Genomic DNA, 25655 nt, shown 5'->3' on the forward strand with positions numbered 1-25655 from the left:
CTGTATTAATGGTAGGTTGAGGATTAGACATGGCTTTAGAATCTAATAATTTTGTTACATTCTAAAGCCAGTGTTCTTTTCCTCTAACTCCCTTATTTTATAGATAAATAAGTATTTAAAATATAAATTTTCGGAAAGTCACATAGTAAGAGTCAAATCTCCTAATTCCTGTCTAGTATGGGTTCGACCTACCTTTTAATACCTTATTTTTAAATAATATAATGATGGTTGCTCAATTTAAAAGTTTGATCTTAAATTCTGGATAGTTTAAGATAAATTTTTATACAAATTTCTAATAGCTATGGTTGAAACAATGCAGGCTCAAAAACTATTTTTTTTAATTATAGCATGTGGAGAACAGTAAACAACACTGTGGTAATTCTGTTTACCATGAGAATGGTAAATTTCATAGAGCAGCCCGGCTGGCTCAGCAGTTTAGTGCCGCTTTCAACCCAGGGCCTGATCCTGGAGACCGGGGATCGAGTCCCACATTGGGCTACCTGCATGGAGCCTGCCTCTCCCTCTGCCTGTGTCTCTGCCTCTCTTTCTCTCTCTCTCCTATGAATAAATAAAATCTTAAAAAAAAAATGATGCCAAAACTTCACCTTGTAATGTTCAATTTAACTGTCCCCAAAAACACCTGGTGTGAGATAGATGCCCAATTTTTCAAATCTAAAGCCAGGGAAGAAGAACTTACAGGACAAATCATTGACATAATTAAAATTAAAATTAAAATCACCAACAGATAAAAATGTCTTAGCAAGTCCTATGAGGAAAATGTTGGAGTACATGAAAAGATGCTCAACATTAATCTTTAAGAAAAATGCAAATTAGGGGTGCCTGGTTAGCTCAGTGGTTGAGCCTCTGGCTCAGGTTGTGATCCCGGGGTCCTGGGATCGAGTCCCGCATCAGGTTCCCCGTAGGGAGCCTGCTTCTCCCCCTGCCTATGTCTCTGCCTCTCTCTGTGTGTCTCTCACAAATAAATAAATAAAATCTTTTTTAAAAATCCAAATTACAATGACAATGAAGTACTACTTCACACCCACTAGTTTGGACATAATCAAAAGAACAGACAATAAAAAATTTTATTGAGGATGTAGAGAAACTAGAACCTTTATACATTCTGATGAGAGTGTACAATGGTGCCACTTTAGAAATTAGCAGTTTTTCTTAAGTGTACAAATAATATATTATGACTTAGTACTTCACTCCTTCCTTTCCAAGAGAAAGGAAAACCTATGACCACAAAAAGTCTTGTATGAGATATTCCTAGCAGCATTATTCATAGTAGCCAAATACTGGAAACAATCTACATGTCCATCAACTGGTGAATGAATTCGAAAATGCGGTATATGCAATACAATATGAATATTAACTCATAATTTAATATTAATAAAATACGCTGAATACTAATCATCAACAAAAAGGAATAAAATATTGATACATGCTGCAACATAGATGAATTTCAAAAACATTATGCTGAGTGTAAGAAACCAAAGGACTATATATTGTAGGATTCCATTTACATGAAATATCCAGAAAAGGTAAAAGTACAGAGACCAGTAAAAATCTACCGAAAGCAGATTAATGCTTGTGAGGAGCTAGAAGTGTGAATTCAAAATAACTGCAAAGAAGTACAAGAATCCACTGAATTGCACATTTATAATGAGTAATTTTTTACAATAAGTAAATTATACTTCCATAAAGCTGTTTACAAAATATAAAGTTTAAGATGGTGGTTCAAATCAACATTGTCGACAATGAAATATCCAAGAACAAATTCTCAGTAAAGGCAGAAAATATAAAACAAACCTAAGAGAAATTCTGCCATCTTTATCATCAAAGTGATAGACAAGTCATGAGAATAAATAAGATCTGAAGGAGGCAAATGTCTTGAAAAACACCCACATTAGGTAATTGAGTACATTTTGCTACTTCTAAGAATATAACACAAAACTAAGGCCTTTCCAACTTTTGTTGTTGTTGTCATATAAATAATAAATAAATGAAACATTGAAGATAAAAATGTAGTAAGAGCGACAGCAAATCACACAACCCAATACCCATGCAAGTAGTGTAATGTTTTTACTCCCCTAAAATGTAAAAAAATGGAGCCCGTTTCTTTTCTAAGATATGCCTGAGAGCTCTACATTATATTTCAATCATTTGCCAGCCAAAAATATATGCACACAGGGAAAGATTTTCTAAAATTCAGCTCATCTCCATATAGAAAAACATAGAAATATTTGAGGAATAATGCTGACCAAGCAAATTATACATAGCTATAAATTTAAGTATAATTTGAAATATATTCTTTAGCTTTTCTTACTTAGCAAATTTCAAGACTACTATAAAAATAGTTTACTATTTAAAACTTAACTGTTAGAGCATCTATACATTACAAATATTACTCATTATTCTTTCTCCTCATATAAAGGAGAAACACAGACTATCTTTTGTGATAACTTAATATCAGGATTTAATTCCAAATAAAAAATTATATGATCTAGATTTCTGGAATCCATTCAGTAAGAAGTGAAATTAACTCTGAAAGCAACTTTTAAAAACTTCCGGTCATTATGTTAAAAGAACATGTACACACTTTTAGAATGCAGCAACCATTTAGAATAACTTTACTAAAGAAAACATTATTTTCTAATAAAAGTAACAGCAACAGAAATAGTTCATTAGTAATCATTAGTATATAGGTTGTTGAAATGAGCAATAATAAAAATACTAAAATGGAAGGATTGAACTTGTCATGATTAGCACCAGGTAATGCATAGAGTTGTTGATCACGATATACTGTACACCCAAAAGTAATATAACACTGAATATTACCTAATTGAAATTAAAACAGAAACTTTAAAAAATACTAAAATGAAAATATATTTTCACATAAATCAGTATATAATTTATTAAGTACCATAAAAAGAAGCATAAACTACTAGCAATTTAGGGACTTATCAAAGTTCAATGATCCTTTAACACAAATTTTAAGGATTCTCTTAATTTTTCTGTCTTGCTTATATGACTTGTCAGGCTAGTCTCGTTTTTAGCATATTTGCTAGTAAGTCCTGTAAGCTTGTTTAACTGTATGTAATTATCTGTTTAACATCTGTCTCACCCATTAGACTAGAATATCCAATGTTCACTGCCATTTCTATAGCACAGTACCCTGGCAACAAAGAACTACCTGATGTTTTATTGAATGAATGAATACTACAAAAGGGCATGTGAATGGTCATATGGTATAGCAATATGAACCCTAGGAAAACTCTAAGAGTCAGTTTTCCATATTCTATGAATTTAAGAACACTCTTACTAAGCATAAACAATTGAAATTTTGTTAATCACAGGTATTGTAAGGGTACATAAGGAATACAACTCTACCTTCTCCACAGTTTAATATTGTTCTCTTTCACTTATTCATTACAGAAAATTTGTGGATGCTTTTTATCCCTAGGCTGGAAATGTGTCTTCTAGCCCCTTAAGAACCCATTTTAACAAAATTTCAGATGATACTGCGGTATTCTGTGGCTATCATCACCTATTCACGCAACAAATAATGAATACTAACTGTATGTCCAAAACTAAAAACTCCAACAGTTGAACAAAACAGACAGAAGCCCTGCACTCAGGGAGCTTACTCTCTACTAACTTTTCAGTGGGATTGTGCCTTCTACTATTAAGTCTTTGAATCATCTAAATGCAAAACAAAAAAAACAAAGAAAAAAAGAAAACAATGATAGTGGTAGTTCTTTTCATAAACTGAGTCCTCTAAAATCTTAAATTTATCAAATCCTATAGAGTGTGTCTTGGTACTAAAGGGAATTAAAAACCAGAATATTTCAGTGTTCTCCGAGCATTAAACCACTACAATCCTGAGAAAATACCTATAGGAGACCCTTTAGAAAATCAATTGTTTTTTCTGAAATACTGTTTCTATGTTGGTTAGTGTCCTAATATTTTCCACTTTTGCATATATACGTATGCACCTGTATATAGACGTAGATATATATTTTCAATTATGTGGAGCATGTGTGTGTCTCTCGCAATTTTGTAACAGCATTAAGAATAGTTAAAGAACATACCTGGCACTGTCTTCAACTTGCTCATTCTAATTAATACTTTTTTGGTAATTCAGTTGTTTTTCATGTTTTTAAGTAGAAGGCAGAACAATTTTCATACTATGCTATTCTGGTCACTCAAGGATGGTATCAGCTTGTCATCACTACAACAGCTGCATAATAATAACTTCCTGCTAGCACATAATTTTATGGTAAGTACATTTCATTTTCCTCCATAGAAATGGCTTTCTCTAACTTCTTTCAAAATTTACAGTAAATAGCATTAAGGTCTACAAGGGATGAGACCATGCATGGTAAGAGGTAACTAACTATATTTTTATGTTGGCACTGCCTCTAAACTAAAATGAACTGAGGGAGGGGCTAGCTCAAGTTGGTGAAGGGTGTGATTCTTGGTCTTGGGTGCTGTAAGTTCAAGCCCCACACTGGGTGTAGCGATTACTAAAAAATAAACTACTATTTTTAAAAAATAAAATGAACTGAGGTGATAGAACTCTCAGCTTCATTTTCATAATCTAAAACGGGGATGTGGAGAGTGAATTGGGGTTTGGACCAGATTTTTTCCAGGTCTAACCTGCTATGATTTCATGACCACTAAATGGAAAGAAGCCATTACCTCATAATGTATCATGAAAATAAAAAAGAATTTTCCCCAAATTTAATGTAGAATATTTTGATTCTAATTATACCAGAAAAATAGCCAATGGAAAAAAACAAGTATGAATCCCCAGATTCTCAAGTCTCAACTAGAATCATGAGACTACATTCCCTTTCTGAATGCATGTTTTCCAATGAACAGAACTTTTCCTAAAAACTATTACGATTTACTCTTTAAAGCATTCTAATGCTGAATTATTACCACAAATCAGACTTTATGAGGATTCCTTATCTTTTAAAATATGGTATCAAAATAAATAAAAAAATAAGGTGCTTAATAGTTTAGATTACCAATTTTTCTCCAAAATTTTCCTTCTCAAAAAAAGCAAGTTCGAGAATATGAAAGAAGTTTTATCCTGAATAGCACCATATTTTTCTAGTTCTTTAGTGATGATCAGTTCCATCCAAATATGTAAGATATACTTTAAAACATTAAAGAAGAATTTCTGTATCTAGCTGGGCTTAAGCTTCTTGTTCATCACTAGAAAGCAAATGGTTCTAAAAGAGTTATACCCTCCCTTAGCAAAGCCAAGTCTCCAAAACAATTTCTGTCACACTGGCTCCAGAAACCTCATCACAATCTGTTCACTAAAGTGGAATTACTTTAAGGCTTTGTTAACTACAGTCATTTGCAATCCCCTTGTTACAACATACAGCAGTTAAGTGTTCAAATTACCACACAGAAAAGCATCCTTTAACAATATATCAATTCTTTTGTAGAATTATTGTTACACAAATATATTTGTATATATATTGTTAACATATATTTATTTCTTACTGTTAAACAAATATAAACTATTCCTTGAGGAAAAAACTTTAAAAATAAAATTTAACATATTTAGAAATTTAGAATGGAGGAAAATTAGGAAATAATTATCTATTAAAAAGATCATTATCATTAAGGCATCTCAATTATAATTATAAACAAGCTCTGCATATTTTTAAAAAAGCATTTCTATAAATTCCTTTGTGTTAGTGTAGAAATACTATGGTTCATATAGAAACTAAATTCAAGGGGCACCTGGGTGGCTCAGAGGTTGAGCGACTGCTTTTGGCTCAGGGTGTGATACCAGAGTCCCGAGATCAAGTCCCACAGCGGGCTCCTGCATGGAGCCTACTTCTCCCTTTGCCTGTTGTCTCTGCTTCTTTCTGTGTCTCTCATGAATAAATAAATAAAATCTTTAAAAAAAAAAAAAAAGAAACTAAATTCAGTAATATATTTGTAGGCATATACCATTTTCAGAAAGCCAAAGGTCTCAAACTAAAGAGATGAACATGAAATACAAAAGGAATATATTTTCTCCCTATGTTTTCACCTGTTTTGACTATAGTTGCATTCATACAAATTTATCTCCTGAAACATGCAAATAAGCTAGTCATTTCTGCCTCAGACAATTCTACACTAAAACATCCAAGTGGTCCAAATGGTATCTAGAAGTGTCCTAAGTGATGTGACTGACTTAAATTCAACAAAGCTATAACAGTGAAGTCATAACTTATACAAGTATTAGGTTCAAAGGTCAGAGTAAAGCAAAACTGGTCAAGATAACCTCTCAAAAAAATCCTTTCTTTAAATAAAATTCATAAACTATATATTCCCCTATGCATATTTTAATTGCTTTACGTAAATAAACTAGTTTTTCCTCAAGCATTGGAATGGGTTACTGTGGGTTCTGTGGAAAAGCAGATAAAGTAGTTGGCTGGTTTGGCAACTATGCTGTTTCAAAAACATTTTTTTTTACTGAAAGAATAGAAGAATTATTTGCTATTTTTCTCCCCAGTTGTGTTATTTTCAACTTTAGTTGAATTCAAATAAGTTAAATATACATATAATATGACTTGGCTACACATGACAGGTATTTAAATATTCATTCAGTTGAATATTTGTCTTGGAAAAAAAATGACATCTGAGATGAAGGCTGAATGGGGCCGAAATGGAAGGGAAGAAAGAGCATCTCAACTCCAAGAGCAGCTTCAGTACAATAATGAAAGTAGGAGCCAGAATGTAGATGATTGAAGAAAGAATGAGAATTGAGGAAGTAGAACATTGAGCAAACATGATTATTATTTTCATCAAATTTTAAGATAAAATGAAAAGAGAGAAATATGACGGTAGCTTAAAGAAGAAGTAGGGTCCAAGGAAGAGATTTTATTTTATTTTTGTGGTTCTAGGTTTTATTTTTCCTGAAGCACTGATAAATGAGGCAGTGTTGAAAAGTATTATTTTTACATTCTTTCTCTGATGCTTGTCTTGCTACTGAACTACTGTTTGTTGCCAAGAGGACAGAGCGTCCAGCAAACCATATCTGTTTCTATAAAAAGATCAGAAAAGAAAAACATCAAGGAGACTATTTGGTGAGACAAAACCTGCCTCCTTAAAAGAGTCTGCAATTATATTAAGAAAAGCAACATTTGCCAGAAATTTTTAAAACTTTTCAGATACATAGCATTTTATTTAGTTAAATTACTTTTAGTAATTACCAAAAGAGTTTCCAGAAAGAATTCTTATCTTGGCACTTTAGGTGACTTTCAGTTACCCAATAATAATGACAACTTATATAACAAGTCTACATTTTGGAATGTAATAAAATAAAAAACTGATTTATAGAAAGTTCTCTACAAATATTACTATTATATTAGCAAAACAAAAAATATCGCATGGTAAGCTTATTAGTCTTCTAAAGCAAAAATATTTTTTAGTGAAAAGGTAGCAGAAAGCTTCTTTATACCATAATAAGAGACTGAATAATTCAAGAGATCATATGTTATTTTATTTATCTGTGCCTAGTACAGTGTTAGGATATACTAGGAATGCTTGCTTCATGAATGAACAAATGTTTTATAATGATCCACAGTATCCAATTCACTCCAATCCCCTACTCCAAAGTTATCCTCCCCAAAAACTATATCACAAATCTGGTTCTATTTGAGATCATTTAACTAAAGAATGAGTAGTTACTGTGTCATTCCCGTTGTAGAAAATAAGTAAAATCCTAAACCTAAGCCAAGCTACAAATGACTTTATCTTTTTTTTTTAAGATTATACTTCTTTATTCATGAGAGACAGAGAGAGAGAGACAGAGAGAGAGAGAGAGAGGCAGAGACATAGGCAGAGGGAGAAGCAGGTCCCCTGCAAGGAGCCCAATGCGGAACTCGATCCCAGATCCCGGAATCATGCCCCAGGCCAAAGACAGATGCCCAACCGTTGAGCCACCCAGGCATCCCTGACTTTATCCCTCATCTGTACTAAAAGCAAACAACAAATGGTATGAATACTCTAAACTGCTTCTTTCAAACACACAGTTATGTGTTACGTCAAACACTACTACCATCATCAGCACCGCCAACCCCCTCACAAAAACCACCGTACAACTAGATCTACGTTCTTTTTTCCCTAAGATTTTATTTTTTTAAGCAATTGTCACACCCAACGTGGGACTAAAGTCATACAGGTATAGAACATGATTATTAACAGTGGGGTTCCATGGAAAGGACACAGAAACATTTATTAAACATCTACTGTATGCTATACACTGTACTAGGTACTACACACACATTTGAAATAAATATTATTTTGCCTATTTTACAGGAAAAGAAACTGATGTTTCCCAAGGCCGAGTAACCTACCCAGATTTTAAAGCCTATACCGCCAGAATCCACCAAGCACTCTTCTATTACAGGACTGCAGTATGAAAATTCAGTTATTTATCCAAACATTTAGTGGATGTTAGACACTATGAAGGTATGACAGAAAGGATACACCACCAGAACTGACTCTATTGTCGAGTATTTAGCAACGTATCTTTATATTTATGAAACATAAATTAGAAAGTACTCATTTGTTTTAAAAAATATTAGTTTAAAAAAATAGTTTATAGGTAGAGGTTTTTCTTAAGGTTTCATTTATTCATTTACTTGATAAAGCGAAAGAGCACAAGCAAGGGGAGCAGCAGGCAGAGGGAGAAGAAGCTGGCTCCCCTCTGAACAGGGAGCCCCACATGGAGCCTGATCCCAGGCCTCTGGGATCATGACCTGAGCCAAAGGCAGATGCTTAATGGACTGAGCCACCTAGGTGCCTTATAGGTAGTTTTTAAATGAAAGTTACCGGGGATCCCTGGGTGGTGCAGCGGTTTGGCGCCTGCCTTTGGCCTAGGGCGCAATCCTGGAGACCCGGGATCGAGTCCCACATCGGGCTCCCCGTGCATGGAGCCTGCTTCTCCCTCTGCCTGTGTCTCTGCCTCTCTCTCTCTCTCTCTCTCTCTGATGACTATCATAAATAAATAAAAAAAAAAATTAAATGAAAGTTACCCTAGTTCACATATAACTTTACATTTAGAAAATATTCACATTCAACTTTGCCATAATACATTCAGAACAATGAAAATTTCACCTGTACTGAGATATGTGCTACATCCTTTTTATTTTTTCTTCAACCTTTTTAAATACTCTCTTAGGGGATCCCTGGGTGGCTCAGCCATTTAGCGCCTGCCTTTGGCCCAGGGCGTGATCCTGGAGTCCCAGGATCGATTCCCGCATCAGGCTCCCTGCCTTGAGCCTGCTTCTCCTCCCTCTGCCTGTGCCTCTGCCTCTCTCTCTATGTCTCTCATGAATGAATAAATAAAATCTTAAAAAATAAATAAATACTCTCTTAGAAGTTCAGTCTTTTCATAACAAGTAAAAATACTGCCTTCCTCAAATGATAATACAAATAGGTACCTTGTCTATACATCCATATAAACTGAATATACTTTGAAATATGAACCAGAAACATTATTTCAGCTAGAAAGAATACTTCCTAACAAAATAAATAAACTACCTTCCTAGAAAGTTGACTATAATAACTTCTCCTTTAAATCACATTTTACTATGCTTTAACAGATCCTTTTTCATAATTTATAGATATATTTATGATATGAATTATAAAAGCAATGCAAAGAAATCACAATATTGGTAAATTTTTCATCTGGAACATTATGTGTTCACCAAGCATAGACAGTGGTTTCACAAATACAATAGTACACAGACTATCAAATAATTTTAGTTTTTTTAATTAAAAAAATTAACTATTTTATAACCTCCATAAATACATAAATACCTACATAAATAAATAAAAATAGAGAGGTACATTTAGTAAAACAGTACCCCAGAGGACAAAGAAAGTAATTAGTATGGGAGACTTTAATGAATACAGCTTTGAAGCCCTTCTGGAAATTACAGGCTTGATGAAAGCACTTACATTCTACCAGTTGCTGAGACAGGTGCTACTGCCAATCAGCTGCAACTGCTGAAGCATATTCTAAAAGATTACTAATTAATCTCTATACTGAAAACAATGGCTGCCTGCCATTTTTATCATGATAAAAAAGAAAAAGAAACAAGTCACTCTATGACCAAATACAATTCTAGGTAAAACTTAATTCTAGGTAAGCTCTGCATCTACTTAATTACTTAGCTGTATCATTTTCTGTTGTTCATTATACTAAACTCAAACCTTGCATCGGCTGGAGTCATGGGTCTTATACTCTCTCTACCTGCTATTTCGGAGTTATTTCTACTTACCACAAATATATAAAAGTATTTGCGACATATAAATGGACAAAAAAAAGGGAAAAGATCATATAAATAAAAGACAGCATTTTCTTTGCTGTTGTTAATTTTAAGTCTTTCAATAATAAGCTCAGGAGAAATATGACCCCTGGAGACATTCTCCTTTAGGTCACATCTATGTTTTTATTAGAATTTATCCACACTCCTTTGAGCCTACCCCTGAACACACACACACTTCATTTTACCACGGTCATATCCTGCCTTTATTATACAAACTCTGTTCAGAGCACTCCTCAGAATTTAACAAACATTAAAACAGTCAATGATTCCAACTCTGAGCAATTATTATGAAAGTGTTTATGGGGGCACCTGGGTGGCTCAGTCAGTTGAGCATCCAACCCTTGGTTCAGCTAAGGTCATGATCTCAGGGGGCATCCCTGGGTGGCTCACCGGTTTAGCGCCTTCCTTCAGTCCAGGGCATGATCCTGAAGTCCTGGGATAGAGTCCCATATTGGGCTCCCTGCATGGAGCTATTCTCCTTCTGCCTGTGTTTCTGCCCCCCCCCCAATAAATAAATTAATTAAATATTAAAAAAAAAAAAGGTCATGATCTCAGGGCCATGGAGCAAGAGCCCCCAGCAGTGGGCTCTGCCTTCAGTGGACAGTCTGCTTTTCTCCCACTCTCTCTATCCTTCCCCCTGCTCTGTCTCTGTCTCAAACAAATAAATTTTTTTAAAGCAATTATGAAGTTCTTTTAAAATATACTGGCCCAATTTGCCAAAGAAATTATTTTAAAACCAAGGAAAACATAAACATGAAGTGAAAAATGTGAGAGTTCCTTTTATGATTTTCTATCCTTTTAATGTTTTTAACATTGGTTCTTGAATCTTAAATAACACTATCTGTTCTACTATGTTTTTAAAGTTGCTTTCATTCAACTGTACATGCCTGTGACCTCTACAATGACCTCTACAAAAGCAGTTGTGCACTTTACTGTGGTGCAAATCCTCACAGACAAGTTGAACCTGTTCTTTTTGGCACTGAGCCCTTGTGCTGAACACACAGCTGAGATTTATTATAAAAGGGGAACTAAGGGGCATTATTGCACAACATTTATCCTTCACATATAGCCAAGTATAATCTTTTACAACCTTTGAGAGCTCTTAAATAAACAGATCCTCTCTTAATTGCACAAAGACTTTCTTATTTGTCACCAATCATATGGCATATTGAGATCCATTTTACATTAGGAAAAAGCTAACAACACACAAAGCATATGTATTAAGATACGTTAAATTTAGTCTCTTAACATTTATTTAAAAATAATACTTCTAATACTCAGACCTAGGTAATTACCTGTCTTGCGGTCTTTAGCAAGGTTAGTGTAATTAAGTAATAAATATATCTTCAAGGATCTATAACAGATTAAAACCAGTAGAGTACTTTATATAGATCTTTTAAAAACATCTGAGTGAAAGCATTAATCTTTACTTTTATCCTGTTTTGTATTTTCTTTTTTCCGAAGTTCAATTTTAATTAGCTTTCCCACAGTGTTTTAAAAACATTTCCCATTCTAAATTCTGAACTCAGCTCAGATACACAAGACTGCTGCCAGGCTACTTCCTTAATTCAACAGTAGATCTGATACCCTGGGGGAAGAAGGACTTTCATGAGTTCTAAGAAATATCTCTTATAACAGGAATTACCACACCATTTACATTAATTCTTTTTTTTCATTTACATTAATTCTTCAAGATTTGCTAATTGATCTATCATCAAGATTTGCCTTATTGAAAACAAAGAAACTAATATAACCCAAAATTATTCTGTCCTGGAAGTCAGGTTCAAACTAGCTTATCAGCTAATTGCTCAAAATAAAGGAAATATGTTGATTCAGGTGAATATTCTCTTGTTCTAAATTCTTTTCATTTTTTTCATTACTAGTAAGTATACAATTGGGGAAAAAAAAGTCCTTCCAACCGTGGAGGGGGTGGGAGTACTGTTTAATGGGCAAAAAGTTTCAGTTTTATAGGAGGAAGAGGTATGGAGATTGATGGTGGTAACTGTTGCACAATATTAATGTATTTAATACCACTGAACTGTACACTTAAAAACAGTTAAAATGGTAACTTTTATGTGTATTTTACTGGAATAAAATATTTTTAATTTAAAAAATAAAATTATTTTTAAATTGAATTGCTTTTTTTATTTTACTGGTGAAAACAGTCTGATATATTTATAGGAATTAGGGGTTCAACAGTGAAACAGACATGTTCAGAGACGGCACCAAATTTATTTAGTAAAGACAAAATAACTGAAGAGTTAAATAAGAAATTTCTTTCATTAACGTTTAACATTTTAAGCAACATATTCATGTTGCTTCACTTCTAAGAAAGGATATTTTAAACAGTTTATATCCTTAACACTTTCTCCCTCGGTTTAGGATATTCAAGAAAGGTTTATGAATTTGAACATTTTTTTATTTGTCATTGAAACAAAACAATTTTTTCTCAAAATATACGATTTCTCAGAAAAAATGAATTATTTTAAAATTTAAGTGTTTTGCAGGCATTACATCTTAGATGTAAGAAGCATGCAAGAAAATTACTAACCAGTTTTATTCTCTGTATTAATCTATACCATGAGGCAACATACGAAATCAATGAGAATAACTATAAAATATGAATCAAATATGTAAAAAAAAGTCTCAAGACCTGATTTTACACTATGTTCCAATACTATGTCAACACTAGTGGTATTTTTTAAATGCCTAAGCTCTCTAATTCATTTTGAAATACACGTGTTTCATGATATCCAAAATATCCAAAACTACTCTTGATTAAGTCATAACTATAATTAAAAATAACATCCAAAGAACCAATAGTGGCAATGTCAAGTAGTTTAACCCAGGTTAACCTCTAAATAACTTAAAGCACCTATAAGAAGAATCCCAGTCTCCACAATTGTTGTGGTTCTTCACTACAACAGCTTCCCCATCTACATCTCATCTTTCCAGCAAGAATCCAAGCATACATCTTATCTGCCTATAATACCCTATTCTTTTAAATTTCCCTTATCATGTGTCCCTTTATAAAAAACAATGCTAAATACATGAACTTTGGAGTCTATACAGAGTCAAATCTCAGCTCTACCTTAAGCAACTTTTTTTTTAGCAGGCCTCAATTTTACTTGTAAAATTATTTTACATGGATCAAGTAAAATGTATTTCAAGGACACAGCAGTGTCAAATGTCTACAAAAATGCTACCAATTATTATTACTACTACTACTACTGTATCATCCTCATGAAGATAAGAAATATTTCATACCATCTTCACAGACCATCTCTTAGTCACTATCACCAGATAAATCACCACAAACAATCAACATTTGAATAGTAACCTATCAAAAGTCTGCTTTAAGTTAGAACTCAAAATATCTTTCTACAGAAACAAAATTGTGAATGATGGTAAAATCCTAGGCCAACAATCTATAAGCCACATTAATTACCTTAAATTTAGTCCCGAGCCTTGGGAGCAATGCAGAAGAGAAAACAAACAAGCTTACCTCATCTTTCCTGGGTGCAACCCTGGCCTTGGGCAAAAATTCTAAATTTCCAAAATTTTAGCTTCTTTCATTTTGCCTTTTGCTTTCCTATCTAGCACCCAGTGCCTTTCCCAGGCATTCTATGTTCCCACAACACTGTAATCCTAAATTCCTAATTGGAAACACTCCACTCAAACTTACTGACTTGGCTCCTAATGTGTTCCCCTGATCTTAAGTCACCAACCTGGATCTCACTGCAATCAAAATTTCCTGATATCACTAAGGTGTTAGGAAGAAAGAAACTGCATTGCATGATTTTGCTTAGTGAACATCTGGTTTTTATTAGATTATTACTGCTATTTTAAAAAGAACATTTGTAAAACATTTTTTCCCCCAGAACAAAATACAAAACAGCAGTTGTCTTTTAAAGTCATGGACTTAAGAAATATTCACTAATCATTTTATATCTTGCTTAATGTTTTTGTATTTTTAGTTAGTGTCAACAAGTTATCTGGGTCAATTCTTTTTATCTTCATATTTTCCTATATAAAAAACAGACTCTCAGAAAGCATTAACATTTTCCACAGACTCAATTGGTGTACCATGATAAGAACCGGGAAGGTAGAAGCCCTCACTAAAATCTAAGTGTCTATAAATGAAATTCAGACCATCTCAGAAGTAGACAGGATGTTAAAGATCACTTCTAGTCTTAGTAGCCACTGGATTTTTTAACCCCTTCTTAAATATCCCTATCTATGGCTAAACACCTCATCCCAAGATAGTCTATAAATACACCTCTATGCCCAAACAAATGCATAAGCGTGCACACCTAACTAAATAAAGGAGAGATGAAATGTAGAGGACACAGATAAAACTCCGTATGTCTGTTAATTCACACAAACCACAATATTTCTTATAAAAGTTGAATTAGAATTTCTCGTCATTTCTTTGTCTCGTAAGACTTTCTAGGATACATAAATCTTACTGAAGAAAGATACGTTCTGACTGAGAAAAATGCACTGACATTTATCACCATAGTAATACAAAATATAAATTCGTATTTAGGAAGCTTCTTAACCTCCAGTTATTTTAGTAAAGAAAGCACACTTAAGAAGCTTCTTAACCAAAAAAAACAAAAACAAAAAACAAAAAACAAAAAAAAAAAAAAAAAAAGAAGCTTCTTAACCTACAGTTAATTTTAAAGAAAGCACTAGATTGTTTCTAACTGTAAGTTAAGACTTTAACTACTATGAATTCTTGATTTCTGCTTCCAGCAATTCCAAGTGATGGCCAGAGGAAAGTTTATATATATATATATACATACACACATACATACACACACACACACATATGTTATATATATACACACATACATACACATATATACATATATACATGTATATATACACACACACAAAATACAAAGCAGCTGTCTGTGTGTGTGTGTGTGTGTGTGTATATATATATATATATATATATATATATATATATATTCACCAGACAATATCTGCTCAATAGAAATTCTTATAAAATGTGAACCCAATAAAGAATGGAGTGACTTTTAGGGTTCCTATTATCTGCAAAATGAAATGATCTGTAAGTCAAGGACTTAAAGAGTCATTAATACTTTTTAATGAAGAATACCATTATTTCCTATTAGCCTGTTTATAACTTCAAACAGATGATTTTCTGATTCTCCTTTTGTCTTTAAACTGCTTAAAATTTTGGACAATTGTATATTCAGTCTAAGATTTATCTTATATTTGGAATTAGTCACTTAATCACTCTCCTCCTTTTACTTTATCTCTTAAAAAAATCATCTACTGTGTTATCTATGGAGGAATTAATATGTTACATCTGGAAAAGAGTTTGTGATTGATAATATCTAAGAAAATCACTCAAAAAATCTTATCTGAGGTATGCCTGGGTGGCTCCAGTCAGTTAAGCATCTGCCTTCAGCTCCCTTATTCCAGGATCCAGGGATCAAGTCCCATGTAGCTCCCTGGTTGGCAGAGTCTGCTTCTCTCTCTCCCTCTGCCTTTCCCCTCACTTGTGCTCTCTCATATTCTCTCCCTCTCAAATAAATGAAAAATAATCTTAAAAAAAAAACAACAAAACTTTTCTGAGCTTATTTTCATTTCATTTTATTGACAAAACTGCCACACTGAGGGGTGCCTGGGTGGCTCAGTCAGTTAAGCATCTGCCTTTGGCTCAGGTCATAATCCCAGAGTCCAGGGATGGAGCCCCACATTGGGCTCCCGACTCAGCAGGGAGTCAGCTTCTCCCTCTCCTGTTGCCCCTCCCCCTGCTCATTCTCTCTGTCTCGCGCGGGCGCGCGCAAATAAAATCTTTAAAAAAACAAAATCTGCCACATTGCAAGGTGCATTCCAATGAATAAGGTTTGTATTATTACAATGAATATTTACCTATGTCCCATAAGCATTTACTCACAAAGCCAGAATTTGAATCCACTCAGTCTGACATTAAAACCCTTATCTATCCCTAATCACACTGTTATCCTATCTTCTGTAAAAAGGCAAAATAATAAAAATAAAAATAAGAGGCACATTCTGTAACACTGAACAGAGTGACAGAAGCCTATAATTACTCCCCATTACTTTCTCAACTCAAATGCTCCTACTAGAAAAGTGCAAGTTGCCACTATCTAGAACACAAGGGAAAGTTTGATAGCCTTTGCTAAAACATAATGGAACTTTGCTAGAACTGGTGAAAGCAGTGAAAAAATATGCAACATTCTTTCACCATTTCAAAGATAAGAGGCCTTGCACCAAAAATAGACAATTAAATGTATGGCTCTAACTTCTAAAACTAAAATCAACAACACAGAAATAAAAAGACTACTTATTTCATAGAGCCATATCACTATCAATAATCCTCATTCAAGAACCTAAGCATACACTAGGGCAACGTAGGAGTGCCTACCACTGGTAATATGGTTGGTTCAAATCTAACATTACTTCTTATAAAAATTCATTTTCTTCTTTCATTTCTGTCTTTACCCATCTCTCTTACTTTTCATCTTAACTCAAGAGACTATAGAAATGAAAAAAGAATTAACTACGAATCTGAAAGCTTATACTCTCACTCTGACTCCTAGTTTCCTGCTGGGCTTAAAGAGCGTATCAGTTTTAAAAAGGGGAAAGTTAGGACTAGTAATATTTATGCTACATATTTACATCCAAGTATATTAAGTGATATTAAATACAAGATCTTTAATATGATTACAAGATTCTTTAAATATAGAAATCTAGCACCACAGGCATTTCAAAATTCACTATGCTGACTTAAGATGTATCCTAAAAAGTCCATTCTTACTACTACTACTATTTCTTTGTAGAGCAGAATATAACTCAAAAAAGCTATACCCAGAAAGTTTTGGATGAAAGTCTACCATTTCTTTGCATTAGCACCATTCAATTTGAATTTGTTTATGATTCTCCAAATATGTTGTCATAATATGATTTGAAAGAAGTCACTGTTACTTATCTTTTGAAAAAGTAAGCCCCAGAAATTAAAAATTCCAGCAAAATAATAATTGTGTTTATATTACATGAATGATTTGCTGTTTCTCAAAAACAGCATATAGGAAGTCAGTAATTCTCAAACGTGCAAAGTATTTCCATGTGCTTAACAAGAAAACTATCCAAAACAAATAATGCTTAAGAAATTTTTTATTATTTTTATTTCCCTGCCATCTGTTTTAGTCTTTTTTCTTCTTTGTCCCACTCAGTTTCTTTCCTTCTGTTGCCTACCTATAGCTCAAAGTAATACTTCTAAGAGAATAAGGCAGCAAAATTAAGGTACACAGTTGAGAACTCTAGTTCTAGATGTTACTTGACAATGACACAGTCCCGACTAAATATTTATGGACATAAACTCCTAAAGAGACTAATACATGCCTCAATACAAATACAATACAAATAAGTATACTATGGTATCTTTTACATAGTCTTAAAGATTAGCATTCAATATTCATCAAAAGGAACCTATATTAAGACCATACGTTCCTTATGAAAAATCAATACTTCGTATTCCTATAAGCCTTATTTTTATACATGGAATTTTATCAAATATATGGAAAACAGGTACGCATGGGTCTATGTGCATAAAAACAGGTATGCATGGGTCTATGTGCATAAAATTTCATAAGGCAGAAGAAAAATCTGAATGCAACAATATATAATGACACAACATGAAATAAAACATAAAACTAAAACATTACTACCATTTCTCACTAGCAGAGATGATTAAGTAGCCTCTTCTCAAACAAGGATTACTGAATTACTGAATTACAAAGCTATGAAAACTTGAGGAAAAGGCAAACGTATAAAACATAATTTAGGCTATAAACATTTTTAAAACACAATGAAAATCTATGGAATTTTTCTTTTTTAAGCTAAACTCTAAAGTCAATAAAAGGGTGAAGTTGAAGCCCTAATGGAACCTACAAATGCAGAAAGACAAAGAGAAAAATTTTGAAAGTAGCAAAAGAAAAGTGGCTCATCACATAAAAAGGAAACCCCAAAAAGATTACCAACGGACTTCTCATTAGAAACCACTGAAATCAGAATATAGTAGAATGATATATTCAAAGTGCTGAAGAAAAATACTGTCAACCAAGACTTGTTTTTTCCAATTAAACTATCTAACGGAGGCAAAATAAAAGATATTTCCAAATAAAAACTGCTGCTAGTGGGGAGGGGAGGGAGGGGAGGAGAAGGAGAAGGAGAAGGAGGAGGAGGAGAAGGACAACGACCACAAACCCAAAAGCCTAAAGAAGTCTTTAAGGACAAAGAAATGACAGCTGGCAAAAACTTAAATTCTCACAAAGAAATAAGGAACACTTTTAGGGAATTACATAGGTAAATATAAAAGATTCAATGAAAAGCATTTTTCCTCTTTTCTTCCTGATTTTAAAAATAACTGGAAAAACTGGTAAGATTATACGATTGGGCTTATAACATAAAATATAACATATATGACAGGAACAGCAATTAAGATGAAAAAGAAATAGAGCTAATCTGGATCAAAGATTATATATTACTGGTATTGGATTACTATAATATGAGGTAGTAAGATACACATTATAACCACTAAAACATAATAAAAAATTGCATAGTAAAAAAATAGAAAGTATACCAGAAAAATGTCTATTTAACACAAAAGGAAGCAATCAACAAGGAAGAGGGGACCAAAAAGGATATGAGATATACAGAAAACAAATATCAGGGCAGCCTGTGTAGCTAGCGGTTTAGCACTGCCTCCAGATCCTGGAGACCTGGGATTGAGTCCCACATCAGGCTCCCTGCATGGAGCCCACTTCTCCCTCTGCCTGTGTCTCTGCCTCTCTCTCTCTCTCTCTCTAATAAATACACTAAATAAAATCTTTAAAAACAACAAATATCAAAATGATGATGTAAATCAAACCATATTGACAATTACACTAAGTGTAAATGGGTTAAGCATACCAATCAAAATGCAAAGATTGGGATGCCTGGGTGGTTCAGCATTAAGCGCCTGCCTTCAGCCCAGGGCGAGATCCTGGAGACCCGGGATTGAGTCCCACATCAGGCTCCCTGCACGGAGCCTGCTTCTCCCTCTGCCTGTGTCTCTGCCTCTCTCTCTCTCTCTGTGTCTCTCATGAATAAATAAAATCTTAAAAAAAAATGCAAAGATTATCAAACTGGAAAAATAAGAACTATATGCTGCCTACAGGATACACATCATAGAATCAAAGACATAAAATAGACTGAAGGAAAAAGAGTGGAACAAGAAAACCACAGAAACAATAACCATGACAGAGCCAGAGGGGTTACCCTAATGACAAAGACAAAAACTTACAAGAGACAAAGAAAAATATTTTCAAGTATAAAAATGAAAATATAACATATTAGTAGTGCAACTAAAGCTACTGTATAGAGAGATTTATATCTTTTTTTTAAGATTTTATTTACTTATTCATGACAGACACAGAGAGAGAGAGGCAGAGACACAAGTAGAGGGAGAAGCAGGCTCCATGCAGGGAGCCTGATGTGGGACTTGATCCCAGGTCTCTAGAATCACACCCCAGGCCGAAGGCGGTGATAAACCACTGGGCCACCAGGGCTGCCCGATTTATATCTTTAAATGTCCATATTAGAGAAGAAGAAAATTCTCAAATAACCCACGTTCCCACCTTAAGAAACTAGAAAAAAAAGAGCAAAGCAAACCCAAAGTAACTAGAAGGAAGGATATAATATTAAAATGAAAATTAATAAAATAGACATCCAAAAAAACAATACAAAAAAAAGTCAATAAAACCAAAGTCTGTTCTTTGGAAAATAATCAACAAAATCGCCACACTGTTAGCTTGACTGACTAAAGGAAAAGAAAGAGGAGACAAACTACTACAAGAAGAAATGAAAAGCGGAGATCCCTCCTGACTCCATAAAAATTAAACTTAGATGATACTGATCAATTCCTAGGAAGACTGAAATTACTAAAGGAAGGGAGGAAGGGGGGGAGAGAGAGAAAGAAAAAAGAAAAGAAAATGTCTGAAGAGATTTTACAAAGCAAAGAAATTAAAACAGTAATACTTAGAAATCTCCCCATTAAGAAAAGCCAAAGTCAGACGGCCTCACTGGTGAAATTTATCAAACATTTAATAAAGAAATGACATCAATCCTTTAACAATTCTTCCAGAAAACAGAAAAGAGGAGATTATTTTCCAACTCACTCTAGGAGATCAATGTTACCATGATTCTAAAGGCAGACAAAGCCATGCTCTAATGTGGATTAAGCATAAAAACATTATGCTAAATTAAAGAGCTAGACTCAAAGGACTACATTTTGTATAATTACATTTACAGAAAATGTACAAAGAAGACAACTTTATAGAGACAGAAAGCAGATAAATGGTTTCCTGGGGCTGGGAGTGGGAACAAGAAATAAGTGTGAACTGTCAGGGAAGTATTTCTGGAGTGATGAAATACTGTAAAACTGGATTGGAGCTGCACATCTTTTTAACATCTCTAAGAATCATTAAAATGTACACTTAATACAAGTGAATTTTATTTTATGTAAATTATACCTCAATAATTCTATTTAAGAAAAAAATTGGCTTACTGACTAAATGAACAATCTCTAGCTAGACTGATCAAAATAAAAGTGAGAATACTAGGAATTTTTAAAGGATTATCACTATAACTTACAGGCATTAAAAAAATGTTGAGGGACTATTATAAACTTTATGTCAATATATATGATAACTCATGATATGCTCAAATTCCTTGAAAAATGCCATTTACAAAAAGATACATAACATAAAAATGAGTTATAAAAACTGAACAGTGAGAACAAAAACAGACACATATTTATAGTCAATTGATTATAAACAAAGCCACCAAATGTGTGTAAGCAATCCAATGAAGAAAAGAAAGTCTTTTAAACAAATAGTGTTATGAAAAATGGATGTCCATATGCAAAAAATGAATCTCAACAAGTACTTTACATCATACATAAAAATTAATCCAAGATGGACAAGAACCTGTCAAAGCAAAAACTCTAAAACTTTTAACAAAAGAATATCTTTGTAACCTTAAGCCAGTAAAAACTTCCTTGTATAAGATACAAAAAGAAACAACCTCAAAAGAAAAAAAAGCACCATAAATTAGACTTCATTAAAAATAAAAACTTCAGGGGCTGGTTAAGCATCTGCCTTCAGCTCAGGTCATGATCCCAGGGTCCTGGGATAGAGCCCCACATGGGGGGGAGAGGAGGGAATAGGGGCTCTGCTCAGCGGGGAACCTGCCTCCCCCTCTCCCTCTGCCTGCCACTCTGCCTACTTGTTTTCTCTAACAGATAAATAAAATATTTAAAAATAAATAAATACTTCAGCTCATGAAATGATCAAAAGATAATGATTAAGAAAATCAAAGAAAAGAGCTATAGACTGGGAAAAATTATTTGTTAAACAGATACCTGACAAAAGACTTGTATGTATTTTAAAACCTTTTATAAATCAGTAACAAAAGGACAACCATTCAAGTTACTGAAATGGACAAAAGATATGAAGAGACATCATAAAGGGAAATATAGAAAAGGCAAACAAATGAAAAAAATCCTCAAAACCATTAGTTCAAAAGGAAATGCAAATTAAAATTGCAACAAGATACTATTAAATAGCCACCAAAATAGCTAAAATAAAAAATACTCATAGCATAAATGATGACAAAAAGGGGAACAATCAAAACTCTCATGTTATGGGTGGCAGTATAAAAACTGTGTAACCACTACTGGGGAAAAGATTGACAGTTTCTCCTAAAGTTAATAACTACCCTACAAGTAAGCAATTTCACTCGTATATTGACCCAAGAGAAATTAAACAATGGATTCAAAAAATAACTTACCCAAGAAAGTTCATAGCAGCCTTGTTAAGAACAATCAAAAACTACAAACAGCTCAGATATTCATCAATAAGAGAACTGCTAAACTGTATATTAAACAAATAAAATTCTAGATAGCAATAAAAAGGAACTAATAATTCAATACACAAACAACATAAATGAATCTCAAATATTATTCTGCTTTTCTTGCATATGACCATTTTACAGTAACAAGGACTGGATGGCCCATTCCCCACCTTAAGCAACTAGAGAACTGAAAAAAATACAAGAATCAATGGTGTTAGAAATTGACTATCAGCGGGTACAGGACTATGATCTTCAAGGGAAGGAAAACAAACAAGTTGAAACCTATGCTGTCCCAGCTTACCGCAATTTCCAGGCCATGATAAGTGGAAGGGAACCCAAAAATAGCTGGGGAATCAAGAAGACTGAGATCAGACTTAAGGGCTGTCATGGTGGCTGTTAATTTCCAGGGCACATTACTAGAGAGGAAAATGCTGCACAGAGAGAAAACTCTAAAGCAGGAATCAGCAAATGTTTTCTGTAAAGGGCACATAAATATTTTAGGTTTTGCAAGGCCACATGATCTCTGCCATAACTACTCAACTAATTAAAACACGAAAGAAATAAAGATAATATGTAAATGAATGAATCTGCCAATAAAACTTTAGTTAAAATAACAGGTGGTGATTAAGACTCGGCCTGAGTGCTGTAATTTGCCCACTTTTGCTCTAGAAATCTACAAAGTGATATTCTTAATTTAAACCTGGGTATGATATAAACATGACAAAGTGTAAACTTCTCAATGCCAAGAAAATAATCCGGGATCCAATACGTCAAATAATTTCCAAAGCTCACACAGTTATCAGACTAGTTCATATTCTCAATAAAGGTAAAAAGGCCTTAATACATGGAGCATCAGGTATAGTCCTCAAAACCTATCACCTTGAAAGTGGAGCTAAATGAGCCTAACATTAAAGTCTTCTCCTATATGCCCTAATAATGCTTAAAAACAATCCTTGTGGGACGCCTGGGTGGCTCAGCAGTTGAGCGCCTGCCTTTAGCTCAGGGCGTGATCCTGGGGTCCCGAGATTGAGTCCCACATCAGGCTCCCTGCATGAAGCCTGCTCCTCCTCTGCCTGTGTCTCTGCCTCTCTCTCTGTGTGTCTCTCATGAATAAATAAATCTTAAAAAAAAGAAATCTTTGCAAGGACCAAACAGATTATAAATAACTACAACCCCAAATAAAGTCTGAAAATATTTACTAGAATAACAAACTACCAGGGTATTCAAAAACAAGGCAAAAGTATATGACCCATACTAAAAGAAAAAAATAAGTCAATAGAAGCAAACAGAAATAACAGATGATGAAATTAGCAGACAAGGACGTATAGAGAGTTATTAATATGCTCTACATGCTTAAGAAGGTAGAGAAAAAAACATGAGCATGATGTGAGAAATGGAAGATTGAAAAAAGACTCCTAGGGGCACCCAAGAGGTTGCAGATTGAGTCCTGCATGGGGTTTACAGTCAGCAAAATCTCAGGGGACTCTGCTTAGGGCTCTCTCACCCTCTCTTTTTGCCTCCCCTCCCCAACTCCCTACTCATACACACGCTCTTTCTCTCTCTAAAATAAATAAATAAATCTTTAGGGACCTGGGTGGCTTAGTCAGTTAAGTGTCTGCCTTCAGCTCAGATCATGCATGATCCCAGAGTCCCAGGATTTAGCTCACACCGGGCTCCCCACTCAGCAGGCAGTCTGCTTCTCATCCCACTCTCCTCAAAAATATCCTATAGTGTAACACACACACACACACACACACACACACACGAAAGAAAAGAAAATATACTGTAGTCTGAGAAAAGGTTCTACCCAACCTTTTTGTTTTTCTTCACTTGGGGTCAAAACCCACATCACTATCTGGTGATTTTCTCAGTCTCCTACAGGTGCCTCATTTTCTCTCACAGGCATTTTCCCTAACACATTTCTTGCACATTTAAACCTATCTTGGTAACTGCCTCTGAGAGGACCTAAACTGTCAAAATAACACGTCAAATGTGTGAGATGCAACTGAAGAAATGGCTAAAATAACATTTATACCATTAGGTGTCAATAACAAAAAAATCAAGAAGTCTCAAATCAATCACCTAAGCTTCTAAATTTTAGAAATTAGAAAAGTAGGGCAAATTATACCCCAATTAAGGAGAATGAAAAAAATAAATATAAATCATTGGGATGAAAAACGGAGCAATAGGAAAATAAATCAATAAAGTAAAACAAAAGGTTCTTTGACCAGATTAAGAAAATTGATAAACCTCTAGTCAGAATGATTGGAGAACAGAAGTAAGAAGATATATATTACCAGAATCAGGAATTAAAGAGGGAACAGTACTAGAAATCCTACAGGTATTATTTCCCAACTTATAAAGAGATGGTCCTTCAAATGTTTGCTAGCCCACGTTATGCATTGCTAGCCCACAGAATCTTATTTAAATTATGATATAGGGCAGCTCGGGTGGCTCAGCGGTTTAGCACCGCCTTCAGCCCAGGGTGTGATCTTGGAGACCCAGGATTGAGTTCCACGTCGGGCTCCCTGCATGGAGCCTGCTTCTCCCTCTGCCTGTGTCTCTGCCTCTCTCTGTCTCTCAAGAATAAATAAATAAAATCTTTTTAAAAAAAATAGCTGAAAGCCATTGGTTCCATGAAGAATAGTTAACTCGGGATCCCTGGGTGGCGCAGCGGTTTGGCGCCTGCCTTTGGCCCAGGGCGCGATCCTGGAGACCCGGGATCGAATCCCACGTCGGGCTCCCGGTGCATGGAGCCTGCTTCTCCCTCTGCCTGTGTCTCTGCCTCTCTCTCTCTCTCTCTCTCTGTGACTATCATAAATAAATAATAATAATAATAATAATAATAATAATAATAATAATAATAATAATAAAAAAGATACCTGTTAAAAAAAAAGAATAGTTAACTCCTCTAAGTTCAAGCTTCTAGGAGTGACGATCTTATACCATCCTGAGACCAATGTAGGGACTGAATAGAGGTTTCAAGACTGCCATGGTAGCATGTGGGAAAAGCTCTGGTGAAAATGAAGAGAAGAAAGCAGCAGTATGTTCTTAGCTCTACTCTACCGTTCCCCAGTGAAGGCTGGGAGGAGGTGCCAGAAGCATTCTCAGCAAAAAATGAGAAGGGCTTCTAATGCAGAAAAATGTTAACAGAAAGGACACCAACAGAATGAAAGTGTATTTTAAGTTATCTATCAATTGTATATGTTAAGAAAGTTCAGAGACTGTCCAAAAATAACTGAATATAAATTCAAACTGGTTTTCAAACTTAGCCACAGCCCCAGAAGGTGCGGTAAATTATAGTCTAACATAAAAGAGCTGTGCTAGCAATAAATTGGAAATGAACAA

The 25655-nt window shown here is 34.3% G+C and overlaps 1 protein-coding gene across 1 annotated transcript in view; it reads right to left on the minus strand.

Annotated features, from left to right (window-relative positions):
- MNAT1 (MNAT1 component of CDK activating kinase) overlaps window positions 1-25655 on the minus strand; it is a 192089-nt gene that overhangs the window by 74213 nt on the left and 92221 nt on the right. The window lies entirely within an intron of this gene.

Source organism: Vulpes lagopus, chromosome 6 (assembly GCF_018345385.1).
Source record: "Vulpes lagopus strain Blue_001 chromosome 6, ASM1834538v1, whole genome shotgun sequence".
Classification (NCBI taxonomy): domain Eukaryota; kingdom Metazoa; phylum Chordata; class Mammalia; order Carnivora; family Canidae; genus Vulpes; species Vulpes lagopus.